This window comes from Podarcis erhardii (assembly GCF_964252035.2).
Source record: "Podarcis erhardii genome assembly, chromosome: W".
Taxonomy (NCBI): domain Eukaryota; kingdom Metazoa; phylum Chordata; class Lepidosauria; order Squamata; family Lacertidae; genus Podarcis; species Podarcis erhardii.
Window position 1 is genome coordinate 1,632,649 of NC_138506.1, and position 21,519 is coordinate 1,654,167.

Consider the following 21,519-nt stretch of genomic DNA (forward strand, 5'->3'; position numbering starts at 1 on the left):
ACAGTGGTGCCCCGCAAGACGAACGCCTCGCAAGACGGAAAACTCGCTAGACGAAAGAGTTTTCCGTTTTCGAGTTGCTTCGCAAGACGAATTTCCCTATGGGCTTGCTTCGCAAGACGAAAACATCTTGCGACTTTGTTTCCTTTGTCTTAAAACCGTTAAAACCAAGGGTGCTTTGCTTCAAGAGCTGCAGTTGCGACCTGACTTCGAGGAGCAACTGTTAGCACGCGGTTTGGTAGCCTTTTTTCAGACTTTGCTGATTTTTTAAGCTTTTCCAAAACTTCTTTTGCATCCATTTGGTAAGTTCAACTTTTTTGTGGTTTTTGGATTTTGGGTTGGGGTGTTTGGGATTCAAGGACTTGGTGTTGGGGGGGGTTGCAAGAATCCGGGAGCTTGTGGGGTTTTTTTTTTTTTTGAATTTTTATGATTTTCTGTGACCATTGGGCCATGTTGTTTTTTTAAAAAATAAATTCTGAGTTTGAATTTCTGTGTGCTGGGTGCTTTAGGGAACAGTTGGGGAGGGGTTTGCAGCAGTTGGGGAGGGGCTGGGGGAGCAGTTGGGGAGGGGTTTGCAACAGTTGGGGAGGGGTTTGCAATTTCTGTGTGGTGGGTGGGTGGCTGGGGGAACAGTTGAGGTTTTTTGAAGACTTTGGTGTTTTTTGAAGCTTTTCCAAAACTTCTTTTGCAGCCATTTGAGGTTTCTGAAGACTTCGGTGATTGATTGTTGAAGCTTTTCCAGAACTTCTTTCGCATCCATTTGGTAAGTTAAACTTTTAAAACTTTTTGGGGGGTTTTTGGATTTTGGGTTGGGGTGTTTGGGATTCAAGGACTTGGTTCTGGGTTTGAATTTCTGTGTGGTGGGTGGCTGGGTGCTTTTGAATTTTTTGGATTTGAAGCACAGCACTGATTTTTTTGTGTGTGTGTGAGTTTACGAAGGTAGGAGCTGTGCTGCCATGGGACCCAAGAAGACTGCTGCTGCAGAGGCCGGCGAGAGGAAGGAGAAGGTGACGCTGGAAATGAAGGAGGAGATCATCCGGAAGCACGACGGCGGAATGCGTGTGACAGACCTCGCCAGGGAGTACGGGAGGAATCCATCGACCATCGGGACCATCCTGAAGATGAGGGAGAAGATCCTTGCGACTGATGCAGCCAAGGGAGTCACCAGGATCGTGAAGAACCGCCCAGCTGTTCTGGAGGAGGTCAAGAAGTTGCTGCTCATCTGGTTAGAAGAGAAGCAGCGTGCAGGGGACACAGTGACTGAGGCCGTCATTTGTGAGAAGGCCAAGGCCTTGCACGCAGACCTCGTCTGGGAACAGCCAGGAACCTCAGGCGAGCCAGAAGTCTTCAAGGCAAGACTTCCGGAGGCGGCGCGAACGGCAATGGCGGTCCTCCTTGCGCTGTGAGGGGGAAGCTCCACGGAAACGGGTCGTCCGCTACGGCGAAGCAGAGACCCACATTGGAAACCCACAGGCAGCGAAAGCCTGTGGTCGTGGGACTCAGCGGGCACCAGAAGCGCCCCCCGAAACGAAGAAGGGACCCCGTAAGGGGTCTCGGAACGTGGAAGGGCTGGAGCGGTGTTGTGAGTCGATCGCTATTCCTGTGGAGTGAAGCCGCATAGCCGCTGTCGGTGAGCGCTGACCTTTTTTCCTGGGGACATTCGATTGGAAAAGTAACAACCCGTGTGTGCTGGTTCCGGGGGAAAGGTACCGTGATCGTAGTCAGAGTTCACGAGATGAGAGGCGAGGTCCAAAACAGGGAGCCGGGCGGGGAACAGGAACGCTGGGAGGTCAGAAGCAGAAGAGCTGGGCAGGGAACAGGAGCGCTGGAAGATCAAGCAGGAGGCCGGGCAGGGAACAGGAACGCTGGAAGGTCAGGAACAGGAGGCCGAGCAGGGAACAGGAACACTGGAAGGTCTGAAGCCAACAACGACGTTGCTCCCGCAACCTGGGACCGGGCTGACTGACCTTTATCTTCTTCTAAGGCCAGGGGCGGTCCCGGCCCCCAGGAGCCCCGCCTCCTCTGGCCTTAAGGCGAGCACTCCTCCTGGGAGCAACCAGTTCCCTTCGCCTCTGTAGTTCAGGAGAGGCCGAAGGGTTACTGGGCCCCGGAGGAGGCTCACCTGTAGCCACTGAGTCCTCAAGCACCTCTGGGGCCAGAAGGGTTTCACCTGGTGCCTGCTCCTGAGGATCTGACACAGGTGCAGGCTCCTCAGAATCTAGGTCTTGCCCCAGTTCAGCCGGCCCTGGAGGCGGGGACTCCTGTGCAGGCTGGGATTCCTCTGGTTCAGCCTCTGAATCGGAATCCCAGGCCATCACACCGTGAGTAAGAAAGGACAGTAAGAATTGGAGACTAAATTATTATAAATTCGGTAAAAAGCGGGAGACGCAACCAGGAAGTCCGTCTTCCGCTTCTGCTTAAGATCTAAAGCAAAGGACTTTGATGTTTGGAGCCTTTGAAGAGGCGTTAAGAAACAAGCAATCTGCGCCTCTACTGGAGCTGTTTATATGCTAAACTAGGATTTAACTTTTTTAAGTGATTTATTTTTTTAAATATGGACTGTGTCTTACCTCTTCTTTTGGAATTACAGTTTCACTGAGAAACCCAGGCAATTGGACTGCCTGATTAACAGAACTGTCAGATTGCAGACTTTGACACTTTGTTATTAGGGTTTGCTACAAGCTGAGTGTTACTGGAACTGCTACATTGAAAAACTTTTTTTGGCACTTGTTAGAGACACTGTTGTGCTTTTAAGACCAACTCTGTTATCTACAAGAAAACTGAAGGTCCTTTGGAAATTAACGGCTGTTTGGACATTGTTTTAGAAGTATTGGAGCTTTGGATTAATTGGAGTTATAAATCATTTACTTTAACAACTTGGCTTTTCCCCTCAAGATATATTTGAACTCCCTCTAGAGGATTTTGGATTTATACTTGTATGTGACTTTGCTTTCTCTTTCCTTTCCTCCTATTTGGCTGTTTACCCTCTGGGCTGGTGGATTCCCATGGGAACATACTCAGCTTGACCTTGACTTGTAGACAGAACTGGAATGAGTGGCTCTGGGAAAACAAGAGCGGCTAAAGCAAAAGCTAAACAAACAACTTTGACTTTAACCTCACAGCCGCGTAGATCATCTGTCCCTGCTGTGTTGCTGGCAGAGGAAGAAGGAATTGAGCAACCTCTGCTGGAAGTTATGGCTGCAGGAGGATCCAGCTCAGTACTAGATAAAATTTTTGAAAAATTGGAAGTTTTGGATAAAAAAGCAGATGAGCAAATGGCTAAGATTGACCAAAACACAGCCAGTGTTAATAAATTAACTGAATAAGTTGCTCTGAATACACAATCAATTGGGAAACTATTTGAAGCCACTACAGAAAATCGTAAATTGGCTGAGGAAGCCAATCAAAAAGTTGAAGAATTAGAGAAGGAGGTAAAACCATTGCACAAGCAGATTGGTGAACAGCAGGCCTATCTGTCTATGATAGAATTACGGAGTCGGAAAAATAATCTGAGATTAAGGTCAATATTAGAACTTGAACAAGGGAATTTGGTTGAATTCCTGACAAAAGAATTTTCCAAGTTTTGGCCTTTGGAGGAAGAAAAGGATTTTAAAATTGTGACTGCCTTTAGACTTGGGAAATTAACAAGGAAAGATAGGCCCAGAGATTGCCTGATTACTTTGAGATCCAAGGAGGAAAGAGATAAAATATTAGGCCTACATTACGAAAAGTCACTAGAAATTTCGGACAGAAGAGCAGAAATTTATAAAGATATCCCAAAACAACTGTTGGACCTTAGATCCACCTATATTGAGTTATCAAGATTGCTGAGGAGTAATTCAATTGTTTTCAGGTGGGAATTTCCTCAAGGATTATCTTTTACATTCAGAGGGAAGAAGGTGAAAATTAAAACAGCCGAGGATAAAGAAAAATGTTTGAGTGCCTACGGAGAAAGGGATTGAAAAACCTTCAGGGCCCGGGCCATCGCCAGCACCTACACCTTTGGGATCTGAAGATCAGGAGAAAAAGATACCACCATCAAAGGAATAACAGATTTGTCCAGGATGTCTCTGCAACTTCTGAGTTGGAATATTAATGGCTGCAACTCCCCGGAGAAAAGGAAAAGAATATTTCATATATTGAAAAAAGAACTGTCAGGTCTGCCTCTAGGTCCCAGCTCACAGAGGACCAACGCCCGGTGGATATAATATACAAAGTCTTTATTGAAGTTTAGTTTCCATTTCAAAGCTCTGGGCGCGCAGACCCACGTCTCGACGCTAGACCGGCTAAGTCCCCTCTGACTCACTGCTCCTCCCACACCAGTTTAAGATCCTAGCCCGGCTCCACCTCCTACGCTGTTCTTTCCTTCGCTGGGTCCTTCTGCCCTCTGGGGTTTCCTCCTTCCTGGACTCCTCTGACGCTGACCCCCCTTGGTCTTCCCCTTCCTTCCGGCGGGCTTTAGGACCTGGCTCCCTACCCAGGCTCCCTGCTGTGCCGCTCGCCTGTACATTTGAACTTGGCGCGCGCGCCCAGCCGGTAACCTTCCTCCTGACCGTTTCCCCGCTTCCTGATGTGGGCGTGACCAAACCTGACTCCTCTCCTCCCGCTGGTGGTGAGAGCACTGGTCCCGATTCCTGGGACTCCCCCTCCCCACTGCGCTCTGGTGGGGAAGCTGGTCCTGATTTCCAACTGCTGCTCAGGGACTCCCCGCTGGCCCCTTCCTCCTGGGGCTTCCACCCTGGAACCCCCCTCGCTCTGGCCATCGGCGCTCCCTTCTGCGAGTCCTCTGATTCGCTGGAGAGGCTTGTGGAATAACTCTTTCCACTGTCACTGCCTGCGCCTCCCTCGGACTCCTCCTCCTCACTCTCCATTTGCTCCCCCTCCTGTGTCTCTCCTTCTGAACCCCTGACATCCATCTCCCCCTCGAAGCCCCCCCTTCCCCCCTCCCCCTCTTCAGGTGCGGGTTCTGGGTGCTCCAGTGTTGTGGGGGTAATTTCAGGATACAGTTCATCCCCCGAGGCGTGCATCCAGCGTGATAAGTCCAGGAAGTCCTCCATGGGCTCGTCGACGGCGATTTCCTCCGCTTCCATCTCCTGGGCGGTGTGTTCGAAATCTGAAGCCGCCCCCAAATCACCCAAGACCCCCTCTCCCTCTGTCGCCTGAGGTGACTCCACTTCCCAGGGTCCCTTCGGCATGTCTCTGCGCCAGCCCACTTCGGGTTGGTCCTCCCACCAATAAGATCCCCCCGTGCCAAACCCTGAGAGTGATCCCTCTGGGGAACTGCCTCCCGGAGTCGATTCCTCAGCTGAAGAGAAACCCCGGAAAGTGCTGGCTGAGAGTGTGGGTGTGAACAGACAGTTGTCAAAAAAGCCCGCCGGCATGGGCTTGTGCGGGAAAAGTGTATGGAATTCTTCCTTGAGCCACTGCTCCTCCAATGCGTAATCCTGCACCCACCTGTTGGCGCTGGCCGGGGTGTCCTCTGTGGCGAGAAGATATTCGATCCCGTCCTCCCCCCACCTTGAGTCTAAAATCTCTGTGGCTTCCTTGAGTGGCTCCCCTCTCGGCGACCCCCCCTTTTTGGGCGCTTCCCTGAGCGGGTCTGGCGCCGTCCCTGGTGCCTGAAACCTGTGGGGCTCTCTGTAGGGTGTGAGCACTGATCTATGAAAGACCGGGTGCATTCTGGACCCCTCCGGGAGTGTCAACCGGAAGGCCACTGGGTTGATCTGCGCCTCTACTTGGTACGGCCCTAGCTGCTTGTGCCCTAGCTTCTTCTTGGCCAGCGATCTGGCTGGAACTGCCTGGGCTGCTAACCACACCCAGTCTCCTACCCGGATGTCTTCCCCCACTCTCCTGTGTCGGTCTGCCTGCACTTTGTAAGCCTGTTTCGCCACCTCTAACTGCCTCCTGAGCTGCTCGTGGATCTCCTGCAACTCCGCTGCCACGGCCTCTGCTCCCTGCGGCTCCCCTGCCTTCACTTTCTCCAAACCCGGGAAGGTTCTGGGATGCCGCCCATTGTTGGCGAAAAACGGCGTCACCCCCGTGGACGCGTGCTTCGTGTTGTTGTAGGCAAACTCGGCCAACGGTAGATAGTCCACCCAGGTCGAGGGCTGCTGGTTCGCGTAGCATCTCAGGTACTGCTGCATAATGGCGTTGACTCTCTCCGCCTGCCCGTTGGTCTGCGGGTGTCGCGCCGACGCCAGGCTGACCTTGACGTTCAGGAAACCCATCAGCTTTTGCCAGAAGTTGGATATGAACTGGCGCCCCCTGTCGGACAGGATGGACTGTGGCAGGCCGTGCACCTTGAACACGTGGTCTATAAACAGCTTGGCGGTCTGCTCGGCTGTAGCCACCTTCGCGCAAGGAATGAAGTGGGCCATCTTGGTGAACAAGTCTACTACCACGAGTACCGCCGTCTTGCCCCTCGAGCTGGGCAGATCTGTGACAAAGTCCAGGGCCACCCTCTCCCACGGTTCGAACGGTGTCTGTAGCGGTTCCAACAGGCCTGCCGGCGGCTGGTGTACTGGCTTGGCCCTTTGGCAGGTGTCGCACCTATTGACGTATTCCGCGACATCCCCTCTCATCTTGGGCCACCAAAAGTCTCTGGCTACTAAGTCCACCGTCTTCTCCTTGCCGAAGTGTCCCGCGCTGGGCGCGTCGTGCATCTGTTGTAGGACTTTCGCTCGGAGGTTGTCTCCCGGTACGTAGAGGGCTCCTTTGCGGATGAGCAGGCCGTTGCGTATTTGGAAGTCGTCGTCCCTCGCCGTGCCGCTACGGACCTCCTCCATCTTGGCTCGCGCGAAGGAGTCCGTCTGCAGCGCGCGCCGCACTGCGTCCAGGTCCACCGTGGCTGACGCGCATGCCCACGCCTTCGGTGCGAACATGTGCTTGGCCGCCGCCGGTGCCTCTTCCTCGAGATACTGCGGTTTCCTGGACAGCGCGTCCGCCATGATGTTGTTGTTTCCAGGGATGTATTCTATTCTGAAGTCGAAATCTGCAAAGAACTCCGCCCAGCGGATGTGTCTCTGGTTCAGGAACCTCGCCGTGCGCCAGTACTCCAAGTTTTTATGGTCTGTACGGACCTGCACCGTGTGTTTGGCTCCGACGAGGAAGTGCCGCCACGCCTTGAAGGCTGCATGTATGGCCAGTAACTCCCTGTCCCAGGTGGTGTAGTTCTGCTCCGACTTGCTGAGTTTTCTGGAGTAGAAAGCGCACAGCCTCCAGTCCCCCTGGTGGTCTTGCTGCAACAGGACGGCCCCTACGGCCCTGTCTGAGGCGTCCATCTCCACTCTCATGGGCCTGCTGGGGTTCACGTGTAGCAGGTGTTCCTCGGACGCGAAGAGATTCTTGAGCTTTTGAAAGGACTGCTCTGCCTGCTCCGTCCAGATGAATTTCTTCTTCTTGGCACTGAGGGTGTCAGTGATGGCCGCTGTCTGCATGGCGAAACCTTTGATGAATTTGCGATAAAAGTTGGCAAAGCCGACAAACCTCTGGACTTCCTTCCGATTGCGTGGGCTCTTCCAGTCCAGCACTGCACGTACCTTGGTACTGTCCATGGCGAGTCCCTTGTCGGACAGTTTGTAGCCCAGGAAGTCCACCTCCGTCTTGTCGAACTGGCACTTCTCCAGCTTGGCATAAAGCCTGTGCTCCCGCAGCCGTTGCAGGACCTCCCTGACATCTCTCTCGTGAGCCTCCGGCGACTCCGAGAAGATGAGGATGTCGTCCAGGAAGCAGACGCACTTCTTGTAGAGAAGACCCGCCAAGACATGATGCATGAATGCTTGAAAGCAGTGGGAGCCATTTTGTAATCCAAAAGGCATAACTCTATACTCATAGGTGCCCAGCGGCGTAAACATGGCCGTTTTCCACTCGTCACCTTCGCGCACGCGAATGAGATTGTACGCTCCCCGCAGATCCAACTTGGTAAAGATGCGACCCTTCCTCACCGTCGCCAGCAGGTCATCGATCTTGGGCACAGGGAAGGCTGAGGGCTTGGTCTTCTGGTTTAAGACGCGAAAGTCCACGACCAGCCTCTTCTGGGGCGTGTCCCGTTTCTTTACAAAAAATACAGGACTGCCCCCCACCGCCTTGGACTCTCGGATGAATCCCCGCTTCAAGTTGTGATCTATGAACTCCCTGAGCTCCTGCAATTCATCCTCCGACATGGAATACAGTTTCCCCGTCGGGAGCGTCGCCCCCGGCAGGAGGTCAATCTTGCAGTCGTAGGGTCTGTGGGGAGGCAGCTTGTCTGCTTCTTTCTCGCAGAAGACCTCCAAAAACTCTTTGTACTTGTTAGGTACTGCTTGCAGGATGCCCAAGTGCAGCTGTGGTCCATCCTCCTGCCCCTCATCTTCCAGGTCAGCCAGGATGCAGTGTTCTGCGCAGTAGGAGGAGCCGAAGGTTAGTTGACGCTGGTACCAAGCTAATGCCGGGCTGTGCCTATCCAGCCAACTCATGCCCAACACTATGGGCGTGTCTGACAGGCGGGTGACATTGAAGCTGATGACTTCGCGGTGATTACCAATGCGCATCACCATTGGCGGCGTCTGCTGTAGCACTTGCCCTCCCAGTAGCTCCCTGCCGTCCACCGTGACGACGTTCAGAGGTACCGTCGCTGGCAGAAGGGCTATGCCATGTTGCTGGATGAACTCCATGCCTATAAAATCTGCATTGCTCCCAGAATCAATGGAAATGGGGACTTCCACGGTGAGCCCATTTGGAAGCTGGAGGGATGCGGTGAGCTGCACCACTGGTTTGGGCGGGAGGGGGTCTGTGGGCTGTAAGATGCCTGGGGACTGCTTCACTGATACGTCTGGCTGGGCCCCAGTGGCTCCACTTCCAGCCAGACAGTGCCGTTTCCCTGCTGTGGTGCAGTCTGCTGAACTGATTCTGTTACTGTTGCTGAGGCTGCAGTGTGCTTGTGGATCCTCCGGGGACACTCTTTCGCCATGTGTTGAGCACTGTCGCAGATGTAGCACTTCCTGGTTCCTCTAGGAGGCTTCATTTTGACTGCTCCCGGCGTTAGGGCTCCGGCTGGGGACTGAGCCTTAGCACCACCTATCTCCATCGGTTCCTCTCCCTCTCCCAGCGGAGGCATGGATCGAGCGCGCGCCGCTTCCTTGGGAAAGGGGGGCGGTCCTCTCGCTGGCGTGCGTCCCCAATGCCCTTCCTCCTTGTCCCAAGGGCGTCCTTCCAGCCTAACCCCCATCGTGAGTGCCCTCTCCACAACGTCTTTGGTGGTATGGGGTCTCTCTCCCCTTGCGATTTCGTCTTTTACAGCTCCATTCAGCCCTTCCCAGAAAAGGTCTCTGACTGCAGCTGAATCTTTTTCCCATCCCAGCGCATTCACCAATGCAAAAAAGCAGGAATGATACTCCCTCACAGTGGCTCTCCCTTGTTTCAGCCCATGTATCTGTTTTCTGGCGATATCAATGTCTATTGTTGATAAAAAACACGAATCCATGGCTTTAATGAAGGCATCCGCACTTCGGAGCGCCGGATCCTTATCTCTCCACAGATTGCGCAGCCACGCTTTAGCTTCTCCATGCAAATGAGATAATATAAATCCCACCCTCTCCTGCTCATCTCTAAAGTCTTTATCCAGCAATTGCAGCGCAAACAGCACGTCTGCTCGGAAGTTAGGGTACTGCTGCAAATTCCCATCGAAATGAGACACAAGGCTGCCCCCTCTCTTCCCCAGCCCAATCCCCTCTGGCTTTGGGGGGGGGTGCCCCTGCCTTGTAAGCGCTTCCAGCCTGGCTTGTAGATCCTTGCAGGCAGCAGCTGCTTCGTCTCCCCTCTTCCTAGATGCGAGTATCTCCTCGTTGAGTCGCGTCACTGCATTTTGCAGGGCTGCCATTTGCTGTTCGGTAGTCATCTTGCCTTGCTTTTGTGAGCTCGTTAAGCACCAATCTTCGCCCCTCGCTGCGAGGTTCTTGGTGAAAGGGGGGTGAGAGGGGACTTACTGTCAGGTCTGCCTCTAGGTCCCAGCTCACAGAGGACCAACGCCCGGTGGATATAATATACAAAGTCTTTATTGAAGTTTAGTTTCCATTTCAAAGCTCTGGGCGCGCAGACCCACGTCTCGACGCTAGACCGGCTAAGTCCCCTCTGACTCACTGCTCCTCCCACACCAGTTTAAGATCCTAGCCCGGCTCCACCTCCTACGCTGTTCTTTCCTTCGCTGGGTCCTTCTGCCCTCTGGGGTTTCCTCCTTCCTGGACTCCTCTGACGCTGACCCCCCTTGGTCTTCCCCTTCCTTCCGGCGGGCTTTAGGACCTGGCTCCCTACCCAGGCTCCCTGCTGTGCCGCTCGCCTGTACATTTGAACTTGGCGCGCGCGCCCAGCCGGTAACCTTCCTCCTGACCGTTTCCCCGCTTCCTGATGTGGGCGTGACCAAACCTGACTCCTCTCCTCCCGCTGGTGGTGAGAGCACTGGTCCCGATTCCTGGGACTCCCCCTCCCCACTGCGCTCTGGTGGGGAAGCTGGTCCTGATTTCCAACTGCTGCTCAGGGACTCCCCGCTGGCCCCTTCCTCCTGGGGCTTCCACCCTGGAACCCCCCTCGCTCTGGCCATCGGCGCTCCCTTCTGCGAGTCCTCTGATTCGCTGGAGAGGCTTGTGGAATAACTCTTTCCACTGTCACTGCCTGCGCCCCCCTCGGACTCCTCCTCCTCACTCTCCATTTGCTCCCCCTCCTGTGTCTCTCCTTCTGAACCCCTGACAAGAACAATTGGGCATTATTTGCTTGCAAGAAACACATGTGACTACGCTCCACAGAAAAGTGTTAATAAACAAAAGACTAGGACAAGAATTTATCTCTTCGGACCGAGTTAAGAAAAGAGGAGTGGTGATATATGCGAAGGAGAGCCTGTCACCAAAATTTCTATTTAAAGATGAGCAAGGAAGAATTTTGGCAATTGAGATACAAAACCAAGGAGAAAAGTTTTTGATATTAGGAATTTATGCACCAAATGAGGGGAAATCTGAATTTTATAAGAAGCTGCATGAGATAATGCTGGACTATCTGGACTATGACAACATCATTATGATGGGAGATATGAATGGGGTGGCTTCAACCAACATGGATAAGTCCCATAGCCAAAATGTGACAAAAGATGGCAGACTACCTAAGACTTTTTTTGAACTGACTGACAATATGGACATGATTGATATTTGGAGTACAAAGAACCCCCTGGGAAGAGAAGGAACATTCTTTTCTGAAGCCCAACTGACATGGACAAGAATCGACCAAATATGGGTAACTAGAGGTCTGGCACCTAAGATAAGAAAAGTGGAAATCTGCCCAAAGACCTGCTCCGACCATAATGCCGTAAAAATGGATGTGAGACTAATCCCAACCGGCTCCTTCCGATGGAAGATGAATGACAATTTGTTTAGAGATCAGGAGACTATCAAAAAGACCCAAAAAGTTTTGAAGGACTATTCTGAGATAAATTTGAACACTATGGTGGAAAAAAGAATCATCTGGGACGCAAGCAAAGCGGTTATGAGGGGGTTTCTGATACAACAGAACACTATAAAGAAAAGAGCACAGAATGAGAAAAAAGACAAGATTTTGGAGAAAATTAAAGAATGTGAGAAGAAGCTAAGATCGAAACCGAAGTCACAGGAGATCTTGAGAGAAATTAAACTTTATCAAGCACAATATTCCAAATTGACAAATCAGGAAGTCGAGTGGAAAGTTAAACTAATGAAACAAAGATCATTTGAATCGGCAAACAAATGTGGAAAACTGTTAGCATGGCAGTTGAAAAAGAGACAAAAACTAAACACGATTACTAGAATCATAGAATCATAGAATCATAGAGTTGGAAGAGACCACAAGGGCCATCGAGTCCAACCCCCTGCCAAGCAGGAAACACCATCAGAGCACTCCTGACATATGGTTGTCAAGCCTCTGCTTAAAGACCTCCAAAGAAGGAGACTCCACCACACTCCTTGGCAGCAAATTCCACTGTCGAACAGCTCTTACTGTCAGGAAGTTCTTCCTAATGTTTAGGTGGAATCTTTTTTCTTGTAGTTTGGAACCATTGCTCCGTGTCCTCTTCTCTGGAGCAGCAGAAAACAACCTTTCTCCCTCCTCTATGTGACATCCTTTTATATATTTGAACATGGCTATCATATCACCCCTTAACCTCCTCTTCTCCAGGCTAAACATGCCCAGCTCCCTTAGCCGTTCTTCATAAGGCATCGTTTCCAGGCCTTTGACCATTTTGGTTGCCCTCCTCTGGACACATTCCAGTTTGTCAGTGTCCTTCTTGAACTGTGGTGCCCAGAACTGGACACAGTACTCCAGGTGAGGTCTGACCAGAGCAGAATACAGTGGCACTATTACTTCCCTTGATCTAGATGCAATACTCCTATTGATGCAGCCCAGAATTGCATTGGCTTTTTTAGCTGCCGCGTCACACTGTTGGCTCATGTCAAGTTTGTGGTCAACCAAGACTCCTAGATCCTTTTCACATGTACTGCTCTTCAATCTAGAGATTGAAGGAAGAAATATCCAGAACCCAGTGGAGATCAGAAAGTGCTTCCAGAGATATTTCAAACAATTATATACTCAAGGGCCGCAAAATGAGGTTGAGATAGAACAATTTCTGACAAAGAATGGATTACCAAAGTTGTCTCAAGAAAATAGATCAACCCTGAACTATAAAATAACACAACAAGAGATCGAAGATGCCATTCAGAATATGCAATTGGGTAAATCTCCAGGGCCAGATGGGCTTACCTCCAAATATTACAAGACATTGAAAGACTATTTGATACATCCATTAATGGAGGTTTGCAATGAGATTATGGAGGGGAAGAAAGCACCGGAATCGTGGAAAGAAGCATTCATCACATTGATACCTAAATCAGAAACTGAAAAGACACAACTTAAGAATTACCGTCCCATCTCCCTTCTAAATGTGGATTACAAAATTTCTGCAGACATTTTAGCAAGTAGATTTTAAAAAGTTCTAAACGAAGTGATTCATAAAGATCAGGCAGGCTTTCTCCCAGGTAGACATTTGTTTGCTAACACAAGGAACATTATTGACATTTTGGAACTTTTGCAAACAAATATTAATACAAGAGCGGTGTTAATATTTATAGATGCGGAGAAGGCCTTTGATAATATTTCATGGAAGTTTATGAAGAAAAACTTGGAAGGGATGGGAGTGGGACGGGGATTTGAAAATGGGATAGATGCAATCTATTCAGAACAAAAGGCTAAATTGATAGTTAACAATGTGGTGACGGAAGAGTTTAAAATTGAAAAGGGAACACGACAAGGTTGCCCTATTTCCCCTTTGTTATTTATCTCGGTCCTGGAGGTGCTTTTGAATATGATCAGAGGGGACCGGTTGGTTGAAGGAATTCAGGTCGGAGCGAAACAGTATAAACTTAAAGCCTTTGCAGATGACCTAGTCTTGACCTTACAGGAGCCAGAATCTAGTACAAAAAAGGTATTACAATTGATTCATGAGTTTGGTCGGGTGGCGGGATTTAAGCTAAACAAACAAAAAACTAAGGTATTGGAAAAAAACTTGACATCTTCAGAATCAGAAAGGTTTCAGAAAGAGACAGAGTTAAATGTGGTTAAAAAAGTTAAATACCTAGGGGTAAACATAACAGCAAAGAATCTGAGTTTATTTAAGGATAACTATGAAAAGTGTTGGTCAGAAATCAAAAGGGATTTTGAAAGTTGGTCAAGATTGAAACTTTCCTTGTTGGGCCGAATTGCTGCTATAAAGATGAATGTATTGCCAAAGATGCTGTTTCTGTTTCAGACTTTACAGATTGTGGATAAAATGGAGTGTTTCGGGAGGTGGCAAAGAGATATTTCTAAATTTGTCTGGCAGGGCAAAAAGCCCAGAATTAAGTTTAAAATATTAACTGATGCCAAAGAAAGAGGGGGGTTTGCCCTGCCGGACTTAAGGTTGTACTATGAATCAGCAGCTTTCTGCTGGTTAAAAGATTGGCTGCTTCTTGAAAACACTGATGTTTTAGATTTGGAAGGTTTTAACAACGCTTTCGGATGGCATGCATATCTGTGGTACGACAAGGTTAAAATTCACAAGACTTTTAAGAACCATATTGTTAGGAAAGCAGTGTTTAATGTCTGGACAAAATACAAAGGCTTATTAGAAAATAAGACCCCAAGGTGGCTGTCACCCACGGAAGCTAAGGCTCTGAAAAGACCCAATATGGAGGTCAAATGGCCGAAATATTGGGAAATACTAGAAAAAGATGGAGATAATTGGAGGCTACAGAGTTTGGAGAAACTAAAAGATAAAGTGCGAGATTGGTTACATTATGCTCAGATTAAAGAGGTTTTTAAATTGGATAAAAAGTTAGGTTTCCAGGTGGAAAAATCGAAGTTGGAAACAGAATTGTTAGAACCTAAGACTAAGGTACTCTCAAGAATGTATAACTTGCTGTTAAAATGGAACACACAGGATGAAACGGTTAAATCAGCTATGATAAAATGGGCACAGGACATTGGGTATAATATTATGTTTGCTGATTGGGAAAAGTTATGGACCACCAGTATGAAATTTACGGCATGTAATGCCTTGAAAGAAAATATTATGAAAATGATATATAGGTGGTACATGACCCCAGTCAAGCTTGCAAAAATATACCACTTGCCTGATATTAAGTGCTGGAAATGTAAGGAAACCGAAGGAACGTTCTTTCACCTCTGGTGGACTTGCCCTAGGGTTAAGGCTTTCTGGGAAATGATATATAATGAGCTGAAAAAGGTATTTAAGTATACCTTCCCTAAGAAACCAGAGGCCTTCCTTTTGGGCATTGTTGGCCAGAGGGTGTTAAAGAAGGACAGAACTTTTTTCATGTATGCTACAACAGCAGCAAGGATACTTGTCGCCAAATATTGGAAAACTCAAGATTTGCCCACGCTGGAAGAATGGCAGATGCAACTGATGGACTATATGGAACTAGCAGAAATGACCGGCAGATTCCGAGACCTGGGAGAGGAAGCAGTGGAAGAGGATTGGAAGAAATTTAAGGACTATCTACAAAAACATTGTAAATTATATGAGTGCTAAGAAGGATGCGAGATTGAAAATAACACGGCTCCATTAAGCTAGTTGAAAAGAATATGAGAATAAGTGAATTTAAGAGAAAAATAAGCAGAGGTTGGTTTGACCGGTTCAAGGCAAGATCTGGAATCCACAGCGTGGTCAGGCATGGAGAGGCTGTGTCTTATGCCAGACAGTGTGTATGTTCAGCAGGAATTGAAGCTGCGTCACACAATGGACACTTCAAGATGGCGGGGGCTGCTAAACGGGATGCCAGAGAGGTTCGGAGGGCTAGATTTGCTGTCTCCGACGCCCACACACAGCGGGAGGCAATTGCTGAGCGGACTGCCAGAAGTAATTCCCCAGGGAAAGCTGATACAGTATCCCAGAGAGGGTTGTGTTCCTGACACTGAAAGCTTCACAGAAGAGAGGCTTTTGAAGGAAGAATGCACAAGGGGGGTGTTTCCTGTTCCTGTTAAGGGCGAGAAATCTCCAAAGCAGGAGTAGCAAGGGGAGTTGACTGCCATGTCATCCCAATCTTCACTGCAACCAGCAGGTGGCACTGCTGTGTTTGAAGCAGTGGAAAGTTTTTCCTGTGAGAAGTTTGAACAGAGTTCAAAAGTCAGGAACATTTGCAGCATTTCCGACAGGCGACATGAAGCAAGGCCAGAGATGCAAAGATGCAGCACAGATATGGTGACTAGCTGTTCCAGTACAGAGATGCAAGAATCTTTTGTGCTAGATTCTGAGGCGAAGAAACACCTTTGTGGAAGATGGAACTGGTTCACCGCGTGTACACCACAGAAGGGTCTGATCCACCAGTCGGGTGGAGACTTCTTGGGGGTACATAGCACCGGGATCGTGGAACCGCAAAGCTGTAAAGTTGTGATGTCTAATGTGTTTTTCATTCCAGGTTGAGAAGCCCAGCTGATGCAGCCTGGATGTTCTGTTTATGTCAACAAACAGCGTGCAACCATCCAGAAGAACGAAAGCGACATTATAAATGGCTTGTTCTTACTATGTTGTGATGTTAACATGGGGGATGGTGGGTGTAATGGGATAAGGGGTTGCTTGTGCGTAAGCGCTAAAACGCTCCCAGTTTTGTAGTTAGTTTTAAACTCTCCCTAACCGGACAGCCATAAGTGCGTGGCTGCCTTAATCACTGGCAGAATCCGTCAGTGGGCGTTTCCTGAATTTCTTCCAACATAAAAGTTCTTTGACAGAAAGTCTCCTCCTTGATTCCCTGCGCGACAGCTTTCTGCGCAGAGTGGGCGTTCCAAGGGGAGGTCCTGAGCTCTCACCACTGGTCTCACTTGAAGCGTCTCTGAGCCTCACCTCCCCTCCCCTCAGCATCTCTGAGCCTCACCTCAGAGTTTTGTTTTGACTTAGGCCCAGGGACTTTGCAAAGCGGCCAGTGTTATAGCTGCCAGGTGCACAGAGTGTAAACAAGCCAGCTATTGGATTTTAGAGGCTTGTGTTTGAGAGTTAATGCAAGGACTCAAAATGGATGTCAAGAAGGGGGGAGCCCTGCCTTCTCCGCCCCTCCTGACCAGTGACAATTATGCATCTTGGTCTATTAAGATGAAGGCCTTGCTGCAGAATCAGAGACTGTTTGGGGTGATTGAGAACCCCATCCCTGCAGCACCAACGCGTGCTTGGGAGTCACAGGATGTGAAGGCCAGAACTGCTATAATTCTGTGCATGTCAGACTCTGAGCTTATCCATATACAAGATTTACAGCACGCAAAAGATGTTTGGGACACGCTGAGAAGGACACATCAGAGAGATGCAGGTTCTTCAGCGTTGCTGTATTTTGAGCTGACCAACCTGAGGCTTGCGCCTGATGGAGATGTTCAAGCGCACCTGACGGAAATGAAATTTCTGCGTCAACAGATGGTGGAACGCAATTTCCGTCTGCAGGAGGAAGTGTTTTGCTTCATGGTCATCAACAGTCTGAATCGGACTTACAAAACGGTTGCCAGTCAGCTGGGGTCTCTCCCAGCGCAAGATTTGACTTCGGAGAGGGTCTTTGCCGTGGTTCTTAATGAACATGACAGGCTTGCCGCCCTGGAAGTCAAGGACAGGGGGAGACAAGAACGGAGTTCTGACACCCCCACTGCTACAGCTACTGGAGAAAATGCCGTAGCTTTGAACGTTGTCCGATGCTACAATTGTGGACAAACTGGGCATCTTCAGCGGTACTGCAAGAAGCCACGTCAGAACAAGGGAGCCAAGGGAAGCTCCACGAAGTCTGAGGCGTCAGGCAGAGGTCATGCCAAGTCACAGACGAAGCCTGCAAAGGCTTTGATGTCGAAAGGAGCCACACCAGAAGTGGGGAATTCTTTCGTTTTGGACACGGGAGCGACGGTTCACATGACCCATCGCAGGGATTTGTTTTCGTCGTTTAAGAAGCAAAGCTTCGTTGTACAACAAGCCAACGGTCAAGAGCTGGAAGCCACCGGAATTGGGACTGTGTATCTTAAAAGTCAGAACTTGACTATAAACAATGTTTATTTGGTTCCAGAGTTGAAGTACAATCTGCTCAGCGTATCGCAGATTGCCAAGAAGGGACTGAAACTGTCCTATGATGATCAACACTGCGAGATCTACAAAGATGGAGAGTTGTATCTTTCTGCCAAAGAGAAAGATGGACTATATTTGTTGACTTTTGATCAAAGTGATTACATGGAATGTAATTCTTGTGATTCTAACATGATTTCTTTTGCAGGTGTAGCCAAGAAGAACGCCAAGCAGGTCACCTCGAGGGTCGACAAGGCATTTCAGCGGGTGTATGCTGATGTGATTGGTCCTTTAGCACCGTCTAGAGGCAATGCAAAGTATTACCTAATATGTGTTGATTCTTTCACAGGTTTTGTCTGGATTTATCTTTTGGTGAGACCGAAAAAAGCCTTAGAAAGGTTTAAAGAGTTTTGTGACAAGGTTAAAAATATGCATGATGCTGACATAGATTGTCTTTGCACAGATGAGAAGCCAATTTTTCTTTTACAGGATTTCCAGAGGTTCCTAAAGAAGAAAGGGATAAGACACAAAATTGCAGCTTCAGAAGAAGCTTGGAACAGATGTGTCTGTGTTAGGGTGAACAAAGAATTGCAAAAGGGAATGGAAGCGCAATTGCTTAGTTCACATCTGCCACATGAGTACTGGGCTGAGTCGCTAACGTCATATTGTTATACGTGGTTGAGAAAGTTTTCAAAAGAGTTGGGAAGTTCTCCTTTTGAGAAACTGTTCCACAGAAAACCTTCTGCTGCCCATTTCAAGGTTTTTGGGTCTCATGTGAGGACAGAAGCTCCGGGTGGAGTAAAGAATGCCAGAGGCATTTTTGTGGGTTATGAAAAGGGTCTCTACAGAGTAATTTTGTCTGAATCTGGTAAAGTGATTCTCACAAAATTCCTAGAGAGTGCTCCTGAACAGGAGAGAGTGATTGTTCACACATTTCCCACAGGTAATGATGATTCTGATGATGATGATGATGATGATGTTGATTTTGTTGAGTTCAGTAGTACTGATGACAGCGATAGCTCAGACAGCTCAGTTGTCACAGTCATTGAGAGGAAACCTCACGTAATGACTAGACCCTCAGAAGAGGAGGATGAACCACTGTTTACAATTGGTACTGGTTCTCCAGAGAGTCCAAAGGCTGAACCAGAAAGCAAAGAAGAGCAGCACTTCTTACGTAGGTCTGAGAGAGCAACGAAGGGTGTACCACCCAAGAGGTATTCAAAGGAGTTTGCTAACCTAGCTGTTGCTATTGTAAACGACCAAGGTCAGATTGAAGCTGTGTCTGAGTCAGAGACAAAGGCACAACAGAGAGTTGTTAACCAAGGTAATGCAGATGCACTCATTCCTTGGAAGTCACACAACCAGAGAGGTACATTGGTAAAACCAGTGGCGGGTAGTTCCAAGGGTGGAACTGAAACAACAGGGGAGTGTTATAAGTATAACAACTGTTTGTTTTCTTCTCTGGATGACGCTTTGCTCGCAGCACGCATTGATACTTTAGGGGGAGTATGTTATTCTAAAGCAGCAATGCTGCAGCAAGCAAAGGCTCTAGCAGCTCAGACAGCTGCCTGTGGCTGCAAAGCCAGACAGGATGTGTGTGACTGCTGCCATGGAAACAAAGGGGCAGTCCATCCTTATTGAGCACAGGATATGAGCTCAGTGTGTGTCATATGACCTGTACAGGATGTACATGGGTGGAGTTTGTAGTTTCTCTCTGTTTGTTGAAGAGAGCAGACATCTTTTACTGTATGACTGCTAAAGACAGGAATAAAGCATGTAGATACATTTCTGTCTGTGTCTGATTCCCCTCCCTGGGGATATGCAGGGAGGAGGAGGAGGAGGAGGAGAAGCAGTTGGTGTGTTTTTCTCACAGCCTGAGGAAAATCGCCGGAACGGACCTCGTGTGTTGTTTTCCTGCCGGGAGTCGCCGGAGGGAGGTCAAAAGAATTCAGCCGGTGCCTGGAGAGATAGGCACATACCTCTGACCGAGCCTGAATTACAACAGTCTCCTCCTTCCCTCCTTCTTCAGCGGAAACTCTCCCTCTCCCCCTGCTGGTTCCCTCCTCAGCATCCGAGGGTCTCCCAGCATCCGAGAGCCTCTCCACCACCCTGAGCTCCGATGGCAGTTCCCTGACAGTGGGAAAGTTGGAGAGACAAGTGATGCTATGTCTGATAACACACTTGTTGTAGGCAAATTCGGCCAGGGCTAATTTTTCTACCCAGTCACTCTCCCTCTCATTGACATAACACCTCAAGTATTGTTGCAAAATACTGTTTGCCCTTTCCGCTTGCCCGTTGGTTTCTGGGTGTCTGGCCGTCGAGAAATTGACCTCCACGTGCAGTAGGCTCATGAGCTTCCTCCAGAACCTGGACGTGAATTGTTTTCCTCTATCAGAGACCACCCTCAAGGGGGCGCCATGCAACCTAAAAATGTGTTCTACAAACAGCCTGGCGGTCTCCTTCGCCTTCACCGCATGTGAGCAAGCTATAAAGTGGCACATCTTAGTTAACAAGTCGACTACTACTATGACCGCCGTTTTCCCCCTAGATTTGGGCAAATCTGTCATAAAATCTATGGACACTGCCTCCCATGGCCTTTCTGGTGTGGGTAATGGTTCCAGCAACCCCGCTGGTGTTGCCCTCTCCCCTTTGGCTCGCTGGCAGCGGTCGCACCCCCTGACGTATTACCGTACATCTTCCCTCACGTTTGGCCACCAGAACTGCCTGGTGACTAGCAACATGGTTGGGATTCAGAACTTACAGGGTTAAGATGTTCTAAGTGACGCCTCACATTCTGACGTCAGGTTTGGAAGGTGGGAGGAGTTTTTCCTTACTGTTCTGTGTGTCTTCGAGAGAGACAGCAGCCATAGCCATGAGTGCTAGAAGTCCGGGAGAGTCTATCTGAGAAATGCTGAGTTGTAAATATTCTGCTGCAATAAAGGACTGATAAATAAACACACAACCGCTTGGTGTGTTTGCATGGATCTAATGAAAGAGAAGCAACAGTTTTTTCCGCTGTGTTTTACTCTGCAAGCCGAAACCGGAGAGACGCAGATCGGCGCAGCTTGGCTGAGGAGCGTGCCGGACCGCTATAAACTGCACCTAATTGGGGTCGTAAACCAATTAGGCACGTCACGCTTAATTATTCTAAGAGGTTATGGACCTAATTACCGCCATAAAAGCTGTTGCTTTGAAGTCAGCTGGAGGTTGCTACCGAAAGCGGAGGTCTGCGTTCTGAGGCAGAGCAGCTGGCTGAAAGACGCTGACTTTGCCTGATGCTGAGAGGCAGGAGCTGAGAGCTGAGAGCAGCTGAGAAGACGGGTGCTGGAAAAGCTGTTACGTGAGTAAGCTTGGGGCCCCGGGAAGAAAATGGCAGACAGCCAGGTCCTTGAGGACATTCCGTTTGAAAAGCTCACTTTAAAAAGTTGGGCAACCTGGTCCAGAAGAGTGAGGGCTTGGTTTTTTGCTACTGGGCTTTGGGATGTAAGCCAGAAAGAGCCACTACCCCTCAATCCAGCTGCTGATGGGACAGACGTTGCAGGCTTTGAGGCTGCGTTGCCTGAAGATAGCCAGCAGAGAATGCAAAGAGAGCTTGGTATGCTGAAAGCATGCGTACACGCATCGCTGAAACCTCACTTGGAGGGCGTAAAGTCAGCAAGGGCTGCCTGGGAGGTGCTGAGAAGTTTGTGTGAAACTTCAGCAGGAGGCCAGAGCCCTGGAGAAGCAAGAAAGAGCCCAGAGATGGCTGCAGCCCCAGTTCCTGATGAATTAGCCTCAAGGAGTGCTGATGAGCAGGTCGGGGGGGCGCAGAATTCCAAAGGCAAGTGTGAAAAGTTTTCCACTGTGAGTGCTGGAGTGGAGTGCAGTTTCAGACAGGGCAGGGCTGGCACAGAGAGCTCTTCCGGAAGAAGGGGGGCCAGGCCGGCTGAAAGGAGCCCTGGGCAGTGTTTTTC

At 49.3% G+C, this 21,519-nt stretch overlaps 1 protein-coding gene across 1 annotated transcript in view; it reads left to right on the forward strand.

Moving 5' to 3' along the window:
* Positions 1-680: 680 nt before the first annotated feature.
* Positions 681-21,519, forward strand: part of LOC309333185 (putative CENPB DNA-binding domain-containing protein 1) — a gene marked incomplete at its 3' end in the record, with an annotated part of 108,564 nt that continues 87,725 nt past the window's right edge. Inside the window, exon 1 of the mRNA XM_081846585.1 lies at positions 681-760. The remainder of the gene's footprint in view (positions 761-21,519) is intronic.